The sequence below is a fragment of the Lemur catta genome, chromosome 1, assembly GCF_020740605.2.
Source record: "Lemur catta isolate mLemCat1 chromosome 1, mLemCat1.pri, whole genome shotgun sequence".
NCBI classification, from domain to species: Eukaryota; Metazoa; Chordata; class Mammalia; order Primates; family Lemuridae; genus Lemur; species Lemur catta.
The window spans coordinates 69,615,749-69,631,857 of NC_059128.1; positions in this window are offsets into that span (position 1 = coordinate 69,615,749).

Genomic DNA, 16,109 nt, shown 5'->3' on the forward strand with positions numbered 1-16,109 from the left:
CACCAGTGATTTCTTGTATGGAAACTCCAGTCACTCTTTAAAAAAAAAAAAAAGAAAACATTCACATCAGTTGTTCTTTATAATGATGTGAAAACACAAACACAAGAAAAAAAAATTTTTTATTTAATAAATGTCATTCTTGTACCAATTGTTTTGTTATATGACATTTATCATGAACAGCAAGATAGATTATATATCCATCATTAAAACATTCAATTACTTTACTTGTGGGATTTAGTTATAAAGAGCTCTGGCTATTCTTTTTTCACGTACTTGTATAACAAATATTTATTGAATGGCTACTATGCATCAGTCACTGTACTAGTAGCTGAGAATATAAAATTAGGGAGAACACATGCTTGGGGAGTATACAGCACACTTAGAGGAATATGCCTTATTCAGGGAAAATTCTATAAGGAAAACTGCTTACCCAGTAGATCATTCTGAGCATCAGAATTTTGATTACACTTGCAATTTTTGGATGAGTCGAATTGATTCAGATAGCTATCTATGATGATACTAATTTATTTCTAATTTTTGTAAGGTTAACAAAAGGATTGAGCATTCTTGGGTTCATATTGGTGAATAAAAACAATAATTTACCATTTAATTAACTTAAGTATAGTTAACTGATAAAGAAACAGAAGTAGAATAAGTAAAAATGCTATATCATGGTGTTTGGTGTTTAACTTCCAACCCATCTCACTATTAATTTGTTCATTGTTTCTCTTCTGCTCTGAACTCTTTTATTCTCAGATTCTACTAAGTGTCTTTTTGGACTCCCATGTTACTCCTGCCCTGTGCCAGTCTGGTCTTAAATAGCTACTTGTTTGTATCAAGGCATTTGTTGCTAATTTCAGAGAATTCTGTTTTTTGGTTCTCAAATGTACAGATTCAGATGTTATATAACAGGGTCCCCATCAATTTAATTTCTTAGGAGGTTTGCTTTGTTAAGTAAGCTCAGAGTAATGTTTGCCAATATATACTCATTAACTGGGAATAGTTTCTCGATTTGCATATTGCTAATGCTTTCTGTCTGTCTCTATTCTGAATGCTCCTGAAGCCTTTGTGGGATGAATGACATATGGGTAGCATCTGAATTGACAAAGAATTTTCCTACTGGATAGAAATTACAGATGCCACAAACCTTCTTTGACCTATTAGCTTTTAGACATCCTTCTACTGTTTCAGCACCATCAAAACTCTAATTCATGTTTTAGCAAACGGTTATACATTTATAATGGAGGTAAACCTAAAATGCTGTGAGAAGATGGGGTAGTTAATTGCTCTAAGGGTTGGGGGATTCATGCAAGGCTTCACAGAGGAGGTAAGATATAATCTAAACCTTGAAAAAATACTAGAAGTTTACCAAGGAAAGAATGTAGAAGAACATTCAGATAGAGAGGAAAGACATGTAGGGGTCAAACTTTTCATTACATTTTATTCAGGAATTACCTTTAAGTAATTTACCTTTAATTATAGTCTAGTTTAGCCTGAGTTCTACTACTAAAGATGAGTGCCAGCACTGGAAAATCATGGGAAAGAGACTGCTCTTCAATTGCAATTTTATGCATCCATTTTATCCCATAAAGACCAGCTCTCCTGAAAAGCTACTGAACTGCTTCTTTCTTTTCTTTGCTTTCTTTGCTCATTCTTCTTTCTTTCTTTCTTTCTTTCTTTCTTTCTTTCTTTCTTTCTTTCTTTCTTTCTTTCTTTCTTTCTTTCTTTCTTTCTTTCTTTTCTTTCTTTCTTTCTTTTTCTTTCTTTCTTTTTCTTTCTTTCTTCTCTCTCTCTTTTTCTTTTTTTTCAGAATCTTGTTGTCACCTGGGCTAGAATGCAGTGGCATCATCATAGCTCACAGCAACCTCAAACTCCTAGGCTCAAGTGATCCTCCTGCCCCAGCTTCCCAAGTAGCTGGGGCTAGAGGTGCTTGCTACTGCGCCTGGCTAATTTTTTTTATTTTTAATAGAGATGGGGTCTCGCTCCTGCTCAGGCTGGTCTCAAACTCCTAGACTCAAGCGATCCTCCACCTAGGCCTTCCAGAGTGCTAGGATTACAGGCATGAGACACAGCGCCTGGCCTGAACTGCTTTTTACATCAAAACATATCTGTCCAGCATCCTCATTCATTCAGGACATTTACCTTACCTTTCCAAAACAAAAATTCTTTATTTCAAAAGGTCCAACATAAAACCTTAACAACTAATCATAACTGATACAGTACTCTTTCTAGAAATAATATTTTAACAGGTTGATCCTAAACGCAAAAAAGTTTACTGATAATTAATGAATCTTTATTTGGGGCAATTTAGTCATTTTGTAGATTGGTGGGGATATATTTTAGTATAGTAACTTTAATGTTTATTATCACACAATGAAGAGAACTGTGAAATATTATCCCTTCTTTGAGTAATCAGACATTAACGTAGCTTTTTTTCAAGTTGTCTCTTAGCCAAGATAGCCTTCATTCTATTTGTCCCTTTTTTAATAATTAAGATTGTATTTTTTTCCAAATTCATGACAAACTGATTTCACTGGAAGCTGGAATATCCCTTTGAGTCTTAATTTGTTTTAAAAATGGGAATAACAATTTTTAAGTGCATAGAAGCATTTTTACTCATTTAAGTGAATGAGATTGCATTAAAAGAGTGTTTTTCTTTTATAATGAGGATTACAAATGGTAATTTACCTAACGTCTTTTATTTCTATGAAAAGCCTTTCATCACTGTTCTGGTTTCCCCCCTAGTCAGTGAAAATGCAATGGAAATACATTAATTAAATTCACTAATAAGATTCTGTAGCTATTGGCCCTAGACTCTAGGGAAACCATAAGTCTCTAATTATAACTTATCAATTGCAATTAACTCATCAGGCTATTCCCTAGATGCACTCAAGAAAAGGAAAAAGAGTTGCTAATAAATTTTAGGATAGACTGAGAGTTCTTTCTATGGCTGTCAAGGGACCACTATAGACCTATGGGAGAAAACCCTGACCTACATTTGGGAAATCTACCATATGGTAGCTTTTATTTTCCCGGGATGGTTTCCGGACTTGGGTTTTTTGTGCACCGACTCTTGTGGAGTTGGACTGGTTTTGGGCATGATGGCTGTGACTGCGTTTGTTGAGTTTAGGTCAATATCATAGAGGTTTCTGCTGAATGATTCACATTTTCAACTCCAGTTTCAATTATCTGGAGTCAAGAACTCAGGCTGAGACAGAGAGTGGCCGAAAGACTGTCACTATAAAACAAAAAACAGGATCTAAATGAGATGCCATCTTTAGTGCGAAGGATTAGCATGCAGTGTAGGAGGTTGAAGAACCAATCCAGCAAAGCTCTCGGGCCAGTGCTATGAGCCTGAGATGACAGTTAGGCTTTTAAAGCTGGAGCCTTTTGGGTGTGGCTGCTGTTTCTTGCTTATGAGGTCCAGCAGCTGTAAAGAGCCCTGTCGAACTTCTTCCAGTCAGCTCCCTTCGGTTGTGGTATCCTTGAACTGGAAGTTCTTCTTTTTTGTGTCTGAAAGGATCTGGGGCACCTCACTCCTGGTTCCTTGCCTCTTCCTCATGTGACACTTAAGAGTTAGACAGCATGATGGTTATTTATACCTATGTATTAGAATAACCTCATACTTAGTTATTCTAAGTATGAAATGTCCGATTTCCTTAAGTACTAAGTTTGACAGCTGATATCTCTGACATTTCACTTGCACACTTCTTGTTTCATTTTTATTGTCAAGATACATCCTAAGTCTTTCAAATGCACAGTTTGGCTTGTAATTACCTTTCAAAAGAATTTTAGAGCAATTTTTGTGAAACCCTGGATAAGTAAAAAATTCATGTTACTTTCAAATATGAGTTCCATTGTGGAACAAATATTGCTTAGACACCTTGAAATATCAACAATGTGTTTGGGAAGGACGTGTCTAATGAATGCATACTATGTGGATGGTTTTAGAAGTTCTGTTCTGGTATTTTTAATCTTGAAAATGAGTCACATGGGCAGCCTGAGACCAAGGTGGATAATGATGAGTTGAAAGCTGTAGTGGAAATGAATCCATCTCAACCTATGCATGAAGGTTTGATGTTACTATTCCAACAATATCAGGCCAATTGAAACAAATCAGCAAAGTAAAGAAGCTAGATTACATGGGTTCTGCATGAATTAAAGGAGCTTCAGATAAGAAATCATCTGGAAGCTTGCTTTTCTTTGCTGTCACGACATAAAGGTCAACCATTTCTATACCATATTGTTATGTGTGATGAAAAATAGATTCTTTTTGACAAGTGTTCAGCACAATGGCTAAACAAAGATGAAGTGCTGAAACACAGTCCCAAACCAAATATTCATCAAAAAAAGAAAAAAAGCTAACAGTGTCCGTTTGGTGTTCCAGCACTGACTGGTATTACCCACTACAGCTTCATGAAACCTAGTCAGTCTATTACAGTGGATGTCTACTGCAACCAGTTGGATGAAATGATGAGGATGCTTACAATTAAGCAGCTGAGATTGGTCAACAGAGACAGAACAATTCTCTTGTAAGACAATGCTTGACTACATGTCGCACAAATAATGCTGCTCAAACTACAGAGAGAGGCTGAACTTGGAAACTCTTTGTTATCCACTGTATCCACCAGACCTTGAAACAACTGACAACCACTTCTTCCAGGCCTTCGACCACTTCTTGCAAGGAAAAATATTCAATTCTCAATAAGCTGTGGAAAATGCCACTTGCTCTGCAGGCTTCCTCGCTGCTGGCATAAACAGCTACCCTGAACATGGCAAAACTGTGTCGATAGTTTAGTCACATACTTTGATTAATTGTACTGCTTCTTGTTTGAGATATAATAAACTAAACTTTTGATTCAAAATTGGACATTTCGGCCGGGCGCGGTGGCTCACGCCTGTAATCCTAGCTCTGGGAGGCCGAGGCGGGTGGATCGTTCGAGGTCAGGAGTTCGAGACCAGCCTGAGCAAGAGTGAGACCCCGTCTCTACTAAAAAAATAGAAAGAAATTATCCGGCCAACTAAAAATATATGTACAAAAAAATTAGCCGGGCATGGTGGCTCATGCCTGTAGTCCCAGCTACTCGGGAGGCTGAGGCAGCAGGATCGCTTAAGCCCAGGAGTCTGAGGTTGCTGTGAGCTAGGCTGATGCCACGGCACTCACTCTAGCCCGGGCAACAAAGTGAGACTCTGTCTCAAAAAAAAAAACAAAATTGGACATTTCATATTTAATGACCTAATATAGTAACAAACCATACACAAAACCTAGAGGTTTAAAACAATTATGATCTCTTTTTTCTCTGTCAAATGTACAAGTTGAGCAGGTCTTTGTGGGAACAGCCACTCTCTTCTCCATAAACTATTAGCTGGAGTTATTTGACTGGCAGCCGGAGGACTTACCTTCAAGATTTCTCACTCACATAGCTGGAAAGATGGTGCTGGCTGTTGCCATGGTACTCAGCCAGACCTATGGCCTGAAGTCTTGATTCTTTTCCATGGGCTGCTTGAGCTTCCTCAAAGCGTGGTGGCTTCCTCAAAGCATGAGCTTCAAGAGAACCAGGCAGAAGCTGGTGGCCTTTTCTAACCTAATCAGAAGCCAGTCAGTATTACTTCCACTGCATTCTATTTATGGAAACAGTTATGAGTTTGGCCAAATTCAAAAGGGAAGGGACCTGGACTCCTCATCTTGGTAAGGGAGGGGCAAGGTTCTAGAAGGAGCTATTATTGTCACCATCTTTGGAAAATGTACTCTGCTATGAAGAGGAACCTTGTTCACAAGACACCTGACACTCTGCTCTCTCTCTCTAAGTTCTCCCCACCCTTCAGGCTTCTGATTTCTTCCTGGAAGGCCCATTTCCTTCACTGAGCCTTGTGAATATACTACAGCCTTCACCAGATGTTTCTGTATAAGTCAACTTGCCATTGAAAACTTAATGTCTGAATTACTGTTTTTGAATTAATTTCACTTTAACTTGTAGAGTGGTTTCTTCATCTGTAAAATTAAGCCACATGGGATAATGTCACGGGTCCCTTCAGCACTAAAATTCTCCTCTCTCTCTCTCTCTGTTTCTCTCTCTCCTCCCTCCTTCCTCTCCCATTCTCTCTCCTTGTCCCTCTCTTTCTTAGTATTAAAATTATGTAAAGGCTATATATATTAGGTACTGTGAGGAACATTCTATGTGACATCTGGCTTATACTCTTCAAAAATATCAGTGTCATGAAAGACAAAAGAAGCAGAGGAACTGTTCCATATAAAAAGGGGACACATGGTCACTAAATGCAATGTGTGATCCTGGATATAGGGGAAATGCTATAAAGAACACTATCGGTACAATTGTCAAAATCTAAATCCTACATAGACAATAAGCATTATGCAAATATGTGTTAAACTGAAATGAGTGTATTTGACCAGGACTTAAAGTATCATGACTGACATCACGGTAATCATAAAAACCAGCATTAGTCTATATTCCAAAAAATAAGCCCCCATCAATCAGCGGAGCACTGTGGTTGGGTCAGGCAAATAAGTGGAAAATGCTTAACCAAATATTTTCCCTAAATTATTGAGGATCTTTTAGTGACTCTAGCAGCAACTAAGTTCAGGGATTACCTGCCTGCGTCTGATTTCCTTCTTTACCACGCACAAGGGCAGCACAGAAATGAGGGAAATAGCACTGGGGCTCCACCGCGGCACCGTTTGCATCGCGGCTTGCACCATCCGTGCTGACTCCCTTTGGATTCAGGACCTTTCCTGACTGTCCTCACCTGCCCGAGTCTTATCTGTTCCGTTGGGACCTGCTCCTATGTCTGCCCATTTCTGAAGCTGGACAGGCCCCTCTCTCTTCACAGAAAGCCCCCTCCTTCACTCTAGAGAGTCTGGGTCTGTTGGATTCCGCACTTTAGGGAATCCTTATGTATCCCAGATCCTCATCGTCTTGTTTCTGTAAGTTCCAGCATCAGGTTCAAAGAAGTATAATTCAGTCCCCTCCGTCCCCACTGCCCACCAAATGGCAATTCCAACATATAACTTGTGTCTGTGTAGAGTATTAAATACCTCTTGACTATGAAGGGGTCCTACTTATTTTATGACTGGAGTGACCCTTGTATTCACTTTTCTGTTCCTTACGACTCTCTTGCTCATTCCCTGGCTCCCAGACAGATTCACTGGGCATGCCACCTCCCAGCCTCTTTCTCCCATTAACTTTACCTCCCCCACCTCCTCTTTCCCAGTTCTTTATTATGAAACTCAATGTGGTCCCTTCCCTAAGCCTTTCTTCCCCCTTCTCCTTCCGGCCTTTGGGCTGTTTCCCTGCCCATTTCTGATTCTGCTCTGGCATCTGCAAGTGCAGGAGCTGCTCTGGCAGCAGTAAACCAAGAGTGGGGAAAAGCGAGAAGATGGACTAACAAACACTAGATTTGCTTTTCTGAATGGGAGGAGAAAAGGTGATAAGAAACATTTGTATCTTTTTTTTAAAAAACTCCCATCAAAACAGGTAATAATAAAATACTACATAAGCAGCATGAGTGAATGTTTCCACCATAATCAAGGTGTGAAGAATCATATTTTTTTCACCAAACCACATTTGTTTCTGAGCCCACCTTTTTAAGATCAATGAGTTGCTCAATATCAATACCTTTCTGTGGCTTCCTTCCCTTGCCACCCTCCAGCCTCTTGTGCCAGACCAGGATCCTGAGCTCTCATCCTCCAGGAAAAATAGGAAAGAAGGCTTAGCCATTGATCACGGACTCTACCAACGTTCTACCTGTCCAGGCTGCTGGGAGACCTGAGGGGCTGTCCACCTACCCCACTCCCTCCATGTTAGACTCATGCCAGGCTGGGCCCAGGGGCCCTCATTGCTGTTTCAGAGACCACGTCACTTGGTGTCCTGCCTCCATAGGCATTCCTTTGGTCTCCTCCATGCCTGATCTGGAGCACTGGAAGAAAAAGGGCCACGTTTTTGTGCCACTCACAGAATCAGGTGTTCTATATAAACCAGGTGTTGCACATGCCTTCAGTGGTCAGTCCATTAATGCAAATGAGTAGCTTGGGTATGAACAAATAGAGAGTGAACCAATATTTCAGCTCATGCTGAATAGAAAAGTGAATATGGGTCTAATGTTATTAGATTTAATTTTTCAAGAGAAACAGAAATTCAAGATTTTCACATGAAATTTGTTTTTAAGTTGTTGCCAACTAACCAAAAAATTATAAACACTTGTGGATCAAGCATAACATGTCTATGGCCAAATTGTACCCCATCCCCTCACTGGCAGTTTAAACCTCAGAACCAAGTCCCCACTTGCTGGAAACGGGCCCATTCCTGCATTTCTCTTTTTCTCAACTGTTAATTGTGACCTGCCCCCTTCCATCTCCTACCCGCTCAGGGGTGTAGGGAACTCAGACATTAAGCACGCAACACCCAAGTGCCTTTCCTTTGGGGTCACAGGGAACATTGCCATCTTAATTGTTTTTAAATAGTATGTTTTATTGTGAAGTATAGCATAAATGTATTAATAGTATAAAAACACACATGTAGTGTTTAAGGAATAATAATAATCAATCAATACTCATAAACCCATGTCAGAAAGCAAAATGTATTCCAGAAGTCTCCTATGCCCTACCCTGATCTCACCTCTCTTTTCCAGAATATCAACCATTATGAATTATGTGATAATTATGCCCTTGCTTCTTTTTATAGGTTTATCACCTACATAAGTACCTTAAAACACATTGCTTAGTTTCATCTATTTTTGTATTTTTTATATCTCAAATTAGAACACATACATTCTTCTGTGATCTCTCTCTTTACATCAATATTATTATTAAGAGACTCATTTTTGTTATTAGCTATAATTGTAAATTATTTCTTCTGCTGTATATCACAACTTATTTCTCCATTCTACTATTCATGGACATTTGGGTTGCTTTCAGTGTTTTGCTGTTATAAACAATGCTATGTAAAGATTATTGTACATTCTCTTCTGGGATATAGGTGAAGGACTGTTTTTAGAGTATGTTGTATAGCGAGGTTGCTGGCTTGTAGGATAGATACATGCTCTATTTTGCCAGCTACAATTTTATGAAAGTCCTTTTGCCAAAGTAGTTGTTTTCTCCAAACTGTTTTCTACAGTTGCTGTGCCAATTTACCTCCCATAGACAGTGTATAAGATTTCTTGTTGCTTCACATGAATTGTTAGGTCATACCTGACATTGTCCAACTGAAATTTTAATTTTTTCAGATGAGTCCAGCCAATAGTAAAGGCTAGATGCCAGCTAAGTTTTCATTAACACACTCTATTACAGGTAGCATTACAGAGGAGAAATCAGATTTTGGAGTTTTAAAGAATCCAGTGTTATCATTATTTTGATCTCAAATGATCCCAATGTCTTAATAATATTAATAATTCTGGGATTCTTAGAGTATAGATCCCTCCCAGATATTAAGACTAGCATGAGGAAAGCTTTTTATCATAACGGGTTAGAGGATATTTTTATTTTTTGGGATGAAGCTATTCATTCTATTTCCATCTCAGCAATATGAACACTGACTACAAATTGTACAATGCAATTATTACCTCATGAACAACACTATCTGAATGACATAGAAAATTTTTCTTTTATTCTATTAATTTTGATTGACAACTTAGTCTTAATGTTATGAAAAGTTATACAAAATGCAAAATAACTGGATCTCTTCTAAATTTCAAAAGATTTAATTTTTCACATATTTGCATGTAAAGGAGAGAAATGTAAGGTCTTTTGAAACATGTATTAAATCCACATTTTTTATTTTCTTCCAAGTATACAATCTGGTGATTGAAAATTAATTCTCCTTGGTCCAAAGACAGAGTTAATTCCTGACACTGCAACAATTTGTCTAGTCACGATGTGATATTTGCAGAGAACTAAAATAGCATGACAACACAAAGCCTTCTGACTTGTGGGATTGCGAACACAAAGGTTAAGCTGCATTCTGCAGCCATACAAATTAGCAGAGACCTCCACTACAGCCTCAGGTGCTGGAACAAAACAGGAGCAGTGATCAGTAAAATTAAGCTGTTGAGAATAAAAAGCAGAACTGAAACAGTAAATAGGAGCTTTCAATTCTGTTTCTTAAGCTGCTGAAGCTTAGAGGTCCCTGATGCATTATTACAATTGCATTGTTAGGTGAAGGGAGGGCTGTGGGAAGTGCAAAGGGCTGATTATTTTTAGACTCATCTAAAAAATCTGAGTGTTAAAAGGTCTTTGTTATCTTGATACAGATGATACCATTCTTTCTATTTGTTAGGATGGCATGAATGGAACTGTTTACCAAGGAGACAGGTGAGTATTTGAGTATGTAGTCACAGCAAGTGGTCCACATTCATGGATTATACACTGTATACAGATAAACTAAAGAAAAAGAATACACGATTCATACTCTTAAAAGTTTATATCTATGGGGACCGACAACTTCAAAATATGTTATATCACATTGAAAGATCTAAACAGACTTTACTAATTAGTCACTCCTATGTAATAGATAAGGGCTACTGAAGTTATTTGAGAATCCAACTAAAGTATATTTAATATATATTTCTCTTCTTCCTATGCCATGAAAAAAGAAAAAAAATTTCCATTTACAACAGCATTTGCCTAGGAGATGTGGAAGCTAAATGCTGTATCATCACAACTGGGTCTAATTTGAAACTGTTGACCAGGCGTGTTGGCTCACACCTATAATCCTAGCAATTTGGGAGGCTGAGGTAGGATTGCTTGAGGCCAGGAGTTTGAGATCAGCCTGAGCAAGAGTGAGACCCTGTCTCTATAATAAATAGAAAAATTAGTTAGGTGTGGTGGCTTGTACCTAGTCCCAGCTACTTGGAAGGCTGAGGCAGGAGGATCACTTGAGCCTAGGAGTTAGAGGTTGCAGTGAGCTATGATGAGGCCATTGCACTCCAGTCTGGGTGACAGAGTGAGACTCTGTCTAAAGAAAAAAAGGAAAGGAAAAGAAGAAAAGAAAAGAAAAGAAAGGAAAGGAAGGAAAGAAGGAAGGAAGGAAGGAAAGAGAGAGAGAGAGAGAGAGGGAGGGAGGAAGGAAGAAAAGAAAACTGCTAAAAGACCACTATCTAGCCAAGTGAATTTTGACAAAAGTGCAAAAGCAATTCAGTAGAATAGTCTTTTCAACAAATGGTGCTAGAGCAATTGGACAACCATAAGCAAAAACAAAACAAAACAAAACAACAATAAAAAAAAAACCTTCATATGAGTGTCCCACCTTATAGAAAAATTAACTCAAAATGGATCATAGGTTTAAATGTAAAACATAAAACTACACAATTTTTAGAAGAAAACATAAGAGAATTTTTATGGACTCAGAGTTTTGTGAAGAGATCTAGACATGACACCAAAAGCATGATCTATAAAAGAAAAAAAAACTCTATAAATAGATATGAAAATTAAAGAATTTTGCTTTGTGAAAACTCTGTCAAGAGGATGAAAAGACATGCTATAGACTGGGAGAAAATATTTTCAAATCACATACATGGCAAAGGATTTATAGCTAGAATCTATAACGAATTCCCCAAGTTCAACAGTAAAGAAACAAACAATACAATTAGAAAATGGGCATAGGGCAGGAGGAAACTTTCACAGAAGAGGACAGGCAGATGGCAAAGAAGCACACAAAAGAAATTTAATTAGAATCATTAGTCATTAGGGAGATACAAATTAAGACCATTATGTGCTGTTACTACAAACCTATTAGAATAGCTAAAATAAAAAATAATGCCAGTAACAAATGCTAGCAAGGATGCAGAGAAACTAGACCTCTTATACTCTTACTGATGGGAACGTAAGATGCTATAGCCACCCTGGAAAGTAGTTTGGCAGTTTCTTAAACAAATAAACATATTTATGATACAGCCCAGCAGTCACACTCCTGGGTATTTATCCCCGAGAAATGAAGATTTACCTTCACACAAAAAATGTGTATGCCAATGTTCACAGCAGCTTTATTTGTAATAGCCAAACCTAGAAGCAACAAAAATGTCCCTTAATAGGTGAATAGTTAAACAAACTATGTTATATTCATACCATAGAATGCTACTCAGTAATAAAAAGTAATGAACTATTGAAATGTGAAACAACTTGGATGGATCTCAAGGGTAAAAAAAGTGGGAAAAAAGTCAATCTCAAAAGATCACAGGTCATATGATTCCATTTATAGAACATTCTCTAAAGGGCAAAATTATGGATATTCATGGTTAGTGGTTTCTGGGGGTGAGGGATGGTGGAGGAGAAGGAAGTGAGTGTGCCTGTCAGGAGGCAGCATGAGAATGATCTTTGTGGTGATGGACTAGTTCTGAATCTTCATCGTGGAGGTGGTTACACAAATCTACACTTGTGATCCAATGTCACAGAAGTATCCACACACATTGCAGCAATGTTAATTTCCTGGTTCTACAGTTATGAAAGGTACTTGGGGAAAACTGTGTAGTGGGTGTATGGAGGCTTCTCTGTGCTATTTTTGCAATTTTTCTATAATTATTTCTAAATAAATTTTTTTTTAAAAAAAGAAAGACTATCATCTGGAGCACCCACCATGAACATGAAAAATGACTAAGAACTTAAAGAGATCCCAATATGCCACCCTTACTGGATCAAATTGAAACTTCTTTCCTGACCAGTGAACTATGACATTTGCTTTAACCGTCTAGTACTAATATGTGAATTCATTTCTCTCTATCCAGAGTGAAAACTTTTAATTTTTAATTAGCATAACCCACCCAAATTCTTGCTTCTTATAATAAACTCCCCAAACTTTTCTGTCCCGGTAACTACTCAGTGAATTCGTTGACTGGTCTATCTCCCATTCCTTGGCAAGGACTCAAGGCTCACTGTGTTGACCACTGCAGCGGCTGTCACATATTCTTTATCATCACAAAAGATCTGAAGCATCTAACAGCCCTCATGCCGTGACTAAACAAATAGGACTTACAGTTCCAGGTGCAAAGCTGGGTTCAGGATTTGAGGAGAATGATTTATGGGTGACAGACAGTCAAATTAAAGAAGAGCCCAAGGGCAGTGTCCAGGGGAAAACCTGCAAAAAAGTGAAGCCAAGAAGGCTGGACAGAGAAGCAAAAACCAAAGAAGGATGTGGCAAAGGAAGGAAACTGCAGCCAGTCAGAGCAGAGCTAGCCAGAATGCTTGGTGGAGACAGAGCCTGGAGGAATTCCCCAAGGTGATGAATGAAGAGAGAGGGCTTTTAATGGTGCTGAGCCTTTTTAGATGCTTTTAATAATTACCATAATCGTTATCATCATTTATTGAGCATTTATTTTCTGTCAGGCACTGTGATAAGTCCTTTTTCAACCCACAATAATTTTACAAAGTACGTACACATTATCTTCATTTAGTAAATTAGAAAACTGAGACTCAACAGAGTTAAGCAACTTGTCCAAAATTTTCTATGTGGGAAGTGGTAGAGCAGATATTCACTGTGGTCTGATTCCCAAGCCAATGTTCTTATCCACTACAGTCAACCCCACTCCCCTCCCCCCATATCAATATCTATCCTCTGTATCTACAGCCATGTCTATCTATAGCTGTATCATACATATGTCTATCTATACTTAATACAAAATAGTGAAAGAATAAGTTAAAAACCAGGAAGCTGTGACATATGAATAGGAATAAAATGAAAGAAAATATATATAGGGCATGATGTTCAGTACAATCATAACAATTGGGGGCTTCAAATGTGGCTTTGAGATTCTCGGTGTTAAAGCAAAAAAGGGAAATATGGTCACTTTCAAAGTGAACATTATCTACTTGGGGCAATAAGCTAAGAAGTGTTCATTTTGGAAGGTTTCTTGGGGAAGGTGAATTTCCACAGCATCTTTAAGGAAAGGAAGATGCAGCTTTGTGGAGAGAAAATGTTCTTCATCAGTGATTCTCAAACAGAGGTGTCTACTGTCCTGGGACATTTAACAGAAGCTTTCACATTACATCCCTGCTGACTATGGATCAGCAACCTGGGGGCTGCGGCACTCTGTTGAGAATTCTTCCAGGGTGCACTGTGCTGCTACTGAGAGTGTACACACTCAGGGGAGTGTACAGAGGAGAGTCTCTCCAGTGTGTTGGGAGGAGAAAAGGGTGAAGAAAACCTGTTTTAGATAAAGAGAAATGAGTCATTTATTCATTCTTGTATTCTAAAAATACTCAGTATATGTCATGTGCAAAAGTAATATGGGACAGAAAAATGAAACATGTATCATGTTGGGGAGAATGAGTGAGAATTAGGCACCACTGCATGTCAGGCATTATGTTAGGAGTTTTACATACATTATTTTATCTAAGCTCCACCACAACTTGATGAAGTAATAATGTTCATTTCACAGGTCAGGAGGGTTGAGCTCAGAGAGATTAAGGAACTTGCCCAAGGTAACGTAACTATGAAGTGCCAGCATAGAATGGAACTTGGACACTGTCATATCTAACCCAGCTTACTTCCACTATCCATTTTCAGGGCCATCCCCTTCTTGAACAACTCCAGGGGGCACTATTCCCATTGAATTCCATGTAAACTATGCTCCTGGAGCACAACTGGGGGGGAAATCAAAATGGCTGTGATTAAAACACACTCTCTCAAGGAGCTTATGACATAATTGTAAGATGAAGATCAGTGTGTGCATATTCCAAAAAATGATATAAAATGCCAAAAGAGAAGAACAGAGGCTGGAGGGAATAATTCTGCCAGGATTTGGGGCTGTCATCTAGGAAGTTGTAGAAGAATCAACATTTGAGCTGAGCTGAGGAGGATGGATGAGATTATGGCAGATATTACTGCACAGGAGAGACCTTCCTGAAGGGACAATGTCATTTCCAGAAGGCCTTTCAGGGACTTGACATTAGTGCAGTTTATCTGGAAAAGGTTAGATTTAGATCATGGAGGAGTGAATTGAGTGTAAGGAACTAAAAGGGACAGATCTGGAGTCCAAGCACACAGCTTTATTGATATCTTTCAGTTTTGTGTCTTGTCTCATCTTCTTAATCCACAAAGGAATCCAGGAATGCTTCAGAGAATGACACTGATATTGAAAATTCCATCTACTCTTCCGGTTACTGAAGAACTAAAAAATGAAAAAAGAATTCTGACAGAGTGGGCAGTAGAATTGAGTCTCTGGACTTAATACTCCTTTTTCTTCCTTCCTGCTCCACGTCCACACACTCCTTCCACCTTTGAAACATCAGACCCTTCCTTCCCAATGACTGGGCAGTGCCAGTTCAGGGGAAATGAAGGAGCTTGTTTTGCGGCTCCAAGAATCCAATTCAGTGAGAACGTGGGCTTGTTTGGCTCGTAAGTAAGAAAGACCTCTCTCAGATCTTCTTGGCCTGTCTGACAACCTACCCCCTAGCTCCTGGATGTATTGAACAGAGATATATGGTTTGGATTTGGGGGCAGAAGTTTGCACACCTGCCACACAGAGATCATGGAAGAGAAATGAGAGTGATCATAATTACTGCTAGATCTAGAGATCTGGGGAAATGAAATGTGTTCCATAGAGCTGATCACTGGTTCAGAAGAGATTTAAATGGTGTCCATAAATTTGTTCCATAGATCTTGTTGCTGTTTCAGAAGAGATCTAGACCATCCTAAAGTTGTGAACTCTGCTCCCACTCTGCATGCAGGGCTGACGATGCTGGGTTGCTGCCCCCTTGCCCACCCCCACCCACTATGACATGCTGCCCCACCCCGCCAGAGAGGACAGGTCCAGCTGTGTGTGGAGAACTCAATCGGCAAGGCAATGCCTTTACTGAAAGTTCTGGCGTCCAGTTGGAAACCTCTGTTGGGAGCAGAAGAAATCTCAGTGGGGAAGAGAAGGGTGACCTCCAAGGGCATCATCACAGCCAGGGACGCCTTGTGTGTAAAAACAGTGGAAAGAAAAGGAAAATGCAGTGACAGTGATGAAAGAAGAAAGAGGTGGGAGAAGAAATTGAAAAGGGAATTAAGGCCGGGCGCGGTGGCTCATGCCTGTAATCCTAGCACTCTGGGAGGCCGAGGCGGGCGGATCGTTTGAGCTCAGGAGTTCGAGACCAGCCTGAGCAAGAGCGAGACCCCGTCTCT